The sequence below is a fragment of the Zea mays genome, chromosome 5 (assembly GCF_902167145.1).
Source record: "Zea mays cultivar B73 chromosome 5, Zm-B73-REFERENCE-NAM-5.0, whole genome shotgun sequence".
Lineage (NCBI taxonomy): Eukaryota > Viridiplantae > Streptophyta > Magnoliopsida > Poales > Poaceae > Zea > Zea mays.
The window spans coordinates 108207747-108217815 of NC_050100.1; positions in this window are offsets into that span (position 1 = coordinate 108207747).

A 10069-nucleotide genomic window follows, 5' to 3' on the forward strand; every position below is an offset into this window, starting at 1 on the left:
GAATTATTTGCTTCCACTTCTGTTGGCTACGCCTTGGTATGCAAGGATGCTTTGATTTCAATTCAAGATATGCAGCATTCTTTGCCTCATGTTGTTACTAACATTTTGCAGGAGTATTCTGATGTATTTCCAAGTGAGATACCAGAGGGGCTGCCACCTATATGAGGGATTGAGCACCAAATTGATCTTATTCCTGGTGCATCTTTGCCAAATCGTGCTCCATATAGGACAAATCCGGAGGAAACAAAAGAAATTCAGCGACAAGTTCAAGAACTACTCGACAAAGGTTACGTGCGTGAGTCTCTTAGTCCATGTGCTGTTCCGGTTATTTTAGTGCCTAAAAAAGATGGAACATGGCATATGTGTGTTGATTGTAGGGCTATTAATAATATCACGATACGGTATCAACACCCTATTCCACGTTTAGATGATATGCTTGATGAATTGAGTGGTGCCATCGTCTTTTCTAAAGTTGATTTGCGTAGTGGGTATCACCAGATTCGTATGAAATTGGGAGATGAATGGAAAACTGCTTTCAAAACTAAGTTCGGATTGTATGAGTGGTTCGTCATGCCTTTTGGGTTAACTAATGCACCTAGCACTTTCATGAGATTAATGAACGAGGTTTTGCGTGCCTTCATTGGAAAATTTGTGGTAGCATACTTTGATGACATATTGATCTACAGCAAATCTATGGATGAACATGTTGATCACATGCGTGCTGTTTTTAATGCTTTACGAGATGCACGTTTATTTGGTAACCTTGAGAAGTGCACATTTTGCACCGATCGAGTTTCGTTTCTTGGTTATGTTGTGACTCCACAGGGAATTGAGGTTGATCAAGCCAAGGTAGAAGCGATACATGGATGGCCTATGCCAAAGACTATCACACAGGTGCGGAGTTTCCTAGGACTTGCCGGCTTCTATCGCCGTTTTGTGAAGGACTTTAGCACCATTGCTGCACCTTTGAATGAGCTTACGAAGAAGGGAGTGCATTTTAGTTGGGGCAAAGTACAAGAGCACTCTTTCAACGTGTTGAAAGATAAGTTGACACATGCACCTCTCCTCCAACTTCCTGATTTTAATAAGACTTTTGAGCTTGAATGTGATGCTAGTGGAATTGGATTGGGTGGTGTTTTGTTACAAGAAGGCAAACCTGTTGCATATTTTAGTGAAAAATTGAGTGGGTCTGTTCTAAATTATTCTACTTATGATAAGGAATTATATGCTCTTGTGCGAACATTAGAAACATGGCAGCATTATTTGTGGCCCAAAGAGTTTGTTATTCATTCTGATCATGAATCTTTGAAACATATTCGTAGTCAAGGAATACTGAACCGTAGACATGCTAAGTGGGTTGAATTTATCGAATCGTTTCCTTATGTTATCAAGCACAAGAAAGGAAAAGAGAATATCATTGCTGACGCTTTGTCTAGGAGATATACTTTGCTGAATCAACTTGACTACAAAATCTTTGGATTAGAGACGATTAAAGACCAATATGTTCATGATGCTGATTTTAAAGATGTGTTGCTACATTGTAAAGATGGGAAAGGATGGAACAAATGATGCGGACATCAACACCAACACGAGCACATCTACACCAGCAGCACCTTCTCTAGCCCAAGCGCCACCCCTTCCACCTGGGCCAGTGACTCGGGCCCGTGCAAGAGACTTGAACTACATCACGTTGTTAAAGAACGAAGGCCCGGAAGAATAGACGACCAGCCCAATTGCGGCCCATAATGGACGACCTAGGGTTGGCCGCCCCTAGGGGCTGCGCCCCCTCTCTATTTATTCAGGAGCTGCGCCTCCTTTATTTTCTGAGTTTTGTTTTACGTTAGCCTTAGCTACTCTCGAACACGCGCAAATCTGCGCTGTCTTCGTGTATTCAGAACTCCACCCTCGAGTAATAGATTAGATTGCTCGCCTCTTTTTCTTGTTCGTTCTTCGATTGCGCACAGGAAACGATCTTCGTGATCAGGCCGATCTCGCATCAGCAAGGTCGGTAACCACAGGGAGTTGGTTCAGCGATTGCATTGGCGCCTCGGGCTTGCTCGTCGTAGTCGGATCGCAAGGGTCATCTTCCGCCAAATCGGAATTATCTCTACTCGCCGAAAGATCGGGCACCTCAGCTACATCAATTGGTATCAGATTTCCAGGTTGATCGGTGAGTTTATCGAGCGTTTCTTTTTCCTACAGTCCACAAAACCACATAAAAATTCAGGTTAGATCTTATCCCAGCACCCTTTTGAGCCTCGCACTTTCTTTCAATAATCTGCATTGTTGAATTTGTGTGCTTTCGCGTTTCCTTGTTGCTGGTTGCATTGTGTTCTTCCACCATTCAAATCCTAGCGCCGCCACCATCTCCCGTTTGATCACGCCACAAACCGAGTCAACATCGTCTCCTTGTTTTTCTCCTTCGGTTACGTCAAAAAGAAAACAGAAAAAACAAACCGAGTCAACGGTCGTTTCCTTGATTTTCTCCTTCGGTTACAAAAAAAAACAGAAAAAAAAAACAAACCGAGTAAAACGACCGCTTCCTTGTTTTTCTCCTTCGGTTACATCAAAAAAAAAAACAGAAACAAAAAAAAAAGAAAACGAAGGAGAAAGGGATTCATCCCGGTCGATTTTAAAACATCATTTGAGGTACCTTCCGTAAACCGGGCATAACTTTTCGCTCGAGTGTCCAAAAAAATCTGAAATTTTTACAGGAGCTTGTTGACACCATTCTGAGCCCGGCCAAACTAACCTTCGGTCTGTTTGGTTTCGACAAAATTGTCAAAAAAATTCAGGAAAATAAAGAAAAAAATTCATCAAAGTTCTCGCACGCTTTTCAGAGAACTTCCTGATTTTCTATAGACCACATCTGATATCTGTTTTAGGTGAAACTTCGTGTAGCTCCTATCTTGTTGCTTCTTGTGCTGAGAAAAATATCAAAAAAATCATACAAAAAAGAAAAACAAAATCACCTGTGATTTCTACTAGTGCCTTTTTGGCATCACTAGTACAATATTTACGTTACTGCCATTCTGCTATTTCCATCCATCCATCCTTTGCACCTGTGGCCAGCAATATAGTTTCGTGTTTTGCACTATAATTCAACTTTGCATTATTGTTTGATCGTGCTAATCCTTGACTTGAGTGCAGCCTACCCACAACTCCACATATTTCTACGACGAGCAGGTTTCTGTTTCTCCACGCAATCGCTCATCCAATCTTTCACCGGTTCCACCTGTTGATTGCAGTTCACCACTGTGGCTTGGTAAGAACGGATAAGAACTTGATAACAGCACTAGTGTGAGCGACTTGTGAGCAGTACACCCCTGTTTTTGTCGTTGGTTTTTTTTTCTCCTTTTGGTGTTTTGGTGTTTGCACTAACTATGGCAGGAGCACACGACATGGTGGATGCCCAGTTGCAGGAAGTAAGGGGACAAGTTGATGGACTTGCTGCTGACATTAGGACGATGCATGAACGGCTTGATTCAACGATCACTTCGACGACCGAGCGTTTCAACCAACTTGACCTTGCTCAAACGGCGACTCGCACCACACTCGACACCATCCTGGCACGCCTTGATGCCTTGACCACAAAGATGGAGCAGGAATACGGCGGTGACACTGAGCAGGACGATGGAGATCGCCGTGGTCGTGCACGTCGTGTGGTTCGTCATCCCCCTAATGATTTATTTTCTAAGATTAAATTTAAAATTCCATCTTTTAATGGTAAATATGATCCTGCTGCATATCTTGATTGGGAATTAGAGGTAGAACAGAAATTTTCATGCCATGATATTCCTGCTAATAGCCAAGTGAAGGCTGCCATTAGTGAATTTACTGATTTTGCTTTAATTTGGTGGCGTGAGTATAAACAAAAACTTCCCATTAACAGTGTCATTACTTGGACCCAATTAAAAACTGCCATGCGCCACAGATTTGTTCCTTCCTATTATGCTCGTGATTTGCTTAACAAAATGCAGCGTTTTCAACAAGGTTCACAGTCTGTTGAGGATTATTACCAGGAGTTACAAAAGGGTATGCTTCGTTGTGGTTTAGTTGAGTCGGATGACGCTGCTATGGCACGTTTTCGTGGTGGTTTGAACAGGGAAATTCAGGATATACTTGATTATAAGGATTATTTTGATATAACCACATTGTTTGAATATGCTTGCAAAGCTGAACGTGAAGTGCAGGGACGACGATCAAAGACATATACTAACTCTCTTGCAGGCCGGGGTCCAACACACAGCTCAACTCCTTCCAGCCCTGCACCTTCTACGCCTAGCACTACATCGCGCACAGGGACGACCAAGCCAGTGGCGCCCCCTGCCAAAGGCGCCTCTTCTTCCACAGGACGTACACGGGATATTCAGTGCCATCGTTGCAGAGGGTTTGGGCACATGATTCGGGACTGCCCAAACAAGCGTACCTTGCTTATACGTGACAATGGTGAGTACTCTTCAGCTAGTGATTCTGAGGAAACTAGTCATGCTATGATTGCCACTAACCATGCAGAAAATGAGGAAGTCCACGTTGATCCCATCGACGCCGATAGGTATGAGAGTCTTGTTGTGCAGCGTGTTCTCAGCACACAGGTTGCCCAGGCCGAAAAAAATCAGCGACACACTCTATTCCATACCAAGGGCGTCGTGCACGAACGGTCGATTCGCATCATCATCGATAGTGGCAGCTGCAACAATTTGGCAAGTACAGCGTTGGTAGAGAAATTATCCTTGCCCACTCGCACACATCCACATCCATATCACATTCAATGGCTTAATGATGGTGGTAAAATAAAGGTAACACGTTCGGTACGTGTCCCCTTTTCGTTAGGTTCTTATTCTGATTATGCTGATTGCGATGTTATTCCTATGGAAGCATGCTCTTTGTTATTAGGTCGACCTTGGCAATATGATACTGATAGTTTACATCATGGTCGTTCAAATCATTATTCTTTCATGTTTAAAGGCCAGAAAATAATTATACATCCAATGACCCCTGACCAAATTTTGAAAGATGATCTTACTAGGGCTGCTAAAACTGCACAACAAGTCAAATCGACATCAGCCGCACCTATTAAATCTGAAATCAAGTTGCACTCTCCTGTTTTACTTGCTACACGTGCTGATTTTGATGATCTCCATGAAGCTCATATGCCCTGTTATGCACTTGTATGCTCGCGAATGCTTGTTCCGCTTGATGATGCACCGTCTTCGGATATACCCCCTGCTGTTGTTAACCTTTTGCAGGAGTATGCTGATGTTTATCCTACGGACTTACCACCGGGTCTTCCTCCCCTCCGTGGCATTGAGCATCAGATCGATCTCATCCCCGGCGCTTCTCTTCCGAACCGCGCCCCGTACCGTACAAATCCAGATGAGACGAAGGAGATCCAGCGCCAGGTGCAGACGCTGCTTGATAAGGGTTACATTCGTGAGTCTCTTAGCCCTTGCTCGGTTCCTGTTTTACTCGTTCCAAAGAAAGATGGGTCATGGCGTATGTGCGTAGATTGTCGTGCTATTAATAACATCACAGTTCGTTATCGATATCCTATTCCACGCCTTGATGATATGCTAGATGAGCTTAGTGGTGCCGTTATTTTCTCTAAGGTTGATTTGCGTAGCGGTTACCATCAGATTAGAATGAAACTCGGTGATGAATGGAAAACGGCTTTTAAAACGAAATTTGGTTTATATGAATGGTTGGTTATGCCATTTGGATTGACTAATGCTCCCAGCACCTTTATGCGTTTAATGAACGAAGTTCTACGGGCCTTCATAGGTTTGTTTGTTGTTGTTTATTTCGATGATATCCTTATTTACAGCAAGTCTATAGAGGAGCATTTAGAACATTTGCGTGCTGTTTTTGATGCTTTGCGTGCTGCTCGCTTGTTTGGTAACATGGAAAAGTGCACATTTTGCACGCAACGTGTCTCGTTTCTTGGTTATGTGGTTACTCCGCAGGGCATTGAGGTGGATAGCAGCAAGATTGCTGCCATTCGGGAGTGGCCTACACCGACGACGGTCACACAAATTCGGAGCTTTCTTGGACTTGCCGGTTTCTACCGCAGATTTGTTCGTGATTTTAGCTCCATTGCAGCGCCTCTACATGAGCTTACAAAGAAAGATGTGCCGTTTGCTTGGAGTGATTCGCAGGAGGTAGCGTTCAGCACTTTGAAAGATAAGTTAACCCAAGCTCCCCTCTTGCAATTGCCTGATTTTAATAAAGTTTTTGAGCTTGAATGCGATGCTAGCGGTATTGGGCTAGGTGCTGTTTTGTTACAAGAAGGAAAACCAGTTGCTTATTTTAGTGAAAAATTAAGCGGTGCTAGTCTGAAATATTCTACTTATGATAAGGAGCTTTACGCTTTAGTGCGCACTTTGCATACATGGCAGCACTATCTTTGGCATCGTGAGTTCATAATTCATTCTGATCATGAGGCTTTAAAACATATTCGTACCCAAACAAATCTGAACCGTCGTCATGCTAAATGGGTCGAATTCATTGAGTCCTTTCCTTACATTATTAAACACAAGAACGGGAAGGACAATGTTATTGCTGATGCTTTGTCTCGTCGCTATACCATGCTGTCACAATTAGATTTTAAAATCTTTGGTTTGGACACTCTGAAGGATCAATATGTTGACGATGCTGATTTTAAAGATGCTTTCGGCCATTGTATTAATGGGAAACCATGGGGCAAATTTCACATACAGGATGGGTTCCTGTTTCGCGCTAACAAGCTGTGTGTTCCAGCTAGCTCGGTTCGTCTCTTGTTGTTACAGGAAGCACATGGAGGCGGTCTCATGGGGCACTTTGGCGTCTACAAGACACATGAGGTGTTGGCTGCCCACTTCTTTTGGCCTCGGATGCGCGCTGATGTTGAGCGCCTTGTTGCACGCTGCACTACTTGTCAGAAAGCTAAGTCACGGTTGAACAACCATGGTTTGTATATGCCTTTGCCTGTCCCTTCCTCTCCTTGGCTTGATATCTCTATGGACTTTGTTTTGGGCTTGCCTAGAACTAAGAAGGGGAGGGATAGTATTTTTGTGGTTGTTGATAGATTCTCTAAAATGGCTCACTTTATACCTTGTCATAAAACTGATGATGCTAGCATTGTTGCTGAATTGTTCTTTAGAGAAATTATTCGTTTACATGGTATTCCAAAAACAATAGTCTCTGATCGCGATGCTAAGTTTCTAAGCCATTTTTGGAGATCTCTTTGGAATAAATTGGGAACTAAATTGTTGTTTAGCACTACTTGTCACCCTCAGACTGATGGACAAACTGAGGTAGTAAATAGAACATTATCTACCATGCTTAGGGCTGTTTTAGACAAGAATTTGAGACGTTGGGAGGATTGCTTGCCTCATGTTGAATTTGCTTACAATCATGCCACGCATTCGTCTACAAAGATGTGCCCTTTCCAGATTGTTTATGGTTACATTCCTAGGGCACCTATTGATTTGATTTCACTTAATGCTGCGAACGCCCCACATGTAGATGCTTCGGCACATGTTGAACAAATGATTACCATACATGAACAAACGAAACAGAACATTGCTGCTACTAATGCAAAAAATCAGGTTGCTGGTAGTAAAGGAAGAAAACATGTTACTTTTGAACCTGGTGATATGGTTTGGTTGCATTTGAGAAAGGATCGTTTTCCTACTTTGCGCCGTTCTAAATTGATGCCTCGTGCTGCTGGTCCTTTTAAGGTACTAACCAAGATTAATGATAATGCTTATATCCTTGACCTGCCTGCGGAGTTTGGTGTTTCCACTAGTTTTAATGTTGCAGATTTGAAACCGTATGCGGGAGAAGATGAGGAGTTGCCGTCGAGGACGACTTCAGTTCAAGAAGGGGAGGATGATGCGGACATCAACACCAACACGAGCACATCTACACCAGCAGCACCTTCTCTAGCCCAAGCGCCACCCCTTCCACCTGGGCCAGTGACTCGGGCCCGTGCAAGAGACTTGAACTACATCACGTTGTTAAAGAACGAAGGCCCGGAAGAATAGACGACCAGCCCAATTGCGGCCCATAATGGACGACCTAGGGTTGGCCGCCCCTAGGGGCTGCGCCCCCTCTCTATTTATTCAGGAGCTGCGCCTCCTTTATTTTCTGAGTTTTGTTTTACGTTAGCCTTAGCTACTCTCGAACACGCGCAAATCTGCGCTGTCTTCGTGTATTCAGAACTCCACCCTCGAGTAATAGATTAGATTGCTCGCCTCTTTTTCTTGTTCGTTCTTCGATTGCGCACAGGAAACGATCTTCGTGATCAGGCCGATCTCGCATCAGCAAGGTCGGTAACCACAGGGAGTTGGTTCAGCGATTGCATTGGCGCCTCGGGCTTGCTCGTCGTAGTCGGATCGCAAGGGTCATCTTCCGCCAAATCGGAATTATCTCTACTCGCCGAAAGATCGGGCACCTCAGCTACATCAACAAATATATCGTTAGTGATGGGTTTGTGTTTAGAGCTAACAAGTTATGCATTCCAGCTAGCTCCGTTCGTTTGTTGTTGTTACAGGAAGCACATGGAGGTGGCTTAATGGGACATTTTGGAGCAAAGAAAACGGAGGACATACTTGCTGGTCATTTCTTTTGGCCCAAGATGAGAAGAGATGTGGTGAGATTGGTTGCTCGTTGCACGACATGTCAAAAGGCGAAGTCACGGTTAAATCCACACGGTTTGTATTTGCCTCTTCCCGTTCCTAGTGCTCCTTGGGAAGATATTTCTATGGATTTTGTGCTGGGATTGCCTAGGACTAGGAAGGGACGTGATAGTGTGTTTGTGGTTGTTGATAGATTTTCTAAGATGGCACATTTCATACCATGTCATAAAACTGACAATGCTACTCATATTGCTGATTTGTTCTTTCGTGAAATTGTTCGCTTGCATGGTGTGCCCAACACAATCGTTTCTGATCGTGATGCTAAATTTCTTAGTCATTTTTGGAGGACTTTGTGGGCAAAATTGGGGACTAAGCTTTTATTTTCTACTACATGTCATCCTCAAACTGATGGTCAAACTGAAGTTGTGAATAGAACTTTGTCTACTATGTTAAGGGCGGTTCTAAAGAAGAATATTAAGATGTGGGAGGACTGTTTGCCTCATGTTGAATTTGCTTATAATCGATCATTGCATTCTACTACAAAGATGTGCCCATTTCAGATTGTATATGGTTTGTTGCCTCGTGCTCCTATTGATTTAATGCCTTTGCCATCTTCTGAAAAACTAAATTTTGATGCTACTAGGCGTGCTGAATTAATGTTAAAACTGCATGAAACTACTAAAGAAAACATAGAGCGTATGAATGCTAGATATAAGTTTGCTAGTGATAAAGGTAGAAAGGAAATAAATTTTGAACCTGGAGATTTAGTTTGGTTGCATTTGAGAAAGGAAAGGTTTCCTGAATTGTGAAAATCTAAATTGTTGCCTCGAGCCGATGGACCGTTTAAAGTGCTAGAGAAAATTAACGACAATGCATATAGGCTAGATCTGCCTGCAGACTTTGGGGTTAGCCCCACATTTAACATTGCAGATTTAAAGCCCTACTTGGGAGAGGACGTTGAGCTTGAGTCGAGGACGACTCAAATGCAAGAAGGGGAGAATGATGAAGACATCCACACTACTGATACATCTATGCCAATACAAGTACCAATTTCTGGTTCCATTACTTCTGGTCCCATTACTCGCGCTCGTGCTCGTCAACTCAACCATCAGGTGATTACACTCTTGAGTGCATGTCCATCATATTTAGACCATGGAGAGCCGTGCACTCTTGTTTTGCTTAGGAACCAGGGAGAAGACCGAAAGGGAAAAGGATTTGAACATGCTGGATTCGGACTGCAGAAGAACACCAACTTGTGACGGTCACCACGGTCACTTGCGGGCTCGGATTGGAATATTCAAGCACAACATGCAAAGCTTATCAAGTCTACTTTCATATGGATCCGGAATTATAGTCATATCTGTTCTGAGGCCGCCGTAATCATTGTTTCCTTACCGAGACATTTCCTGCCTTTTCTGCCCATGGTGCTGCGTGACCCTACTTTGGCCCAA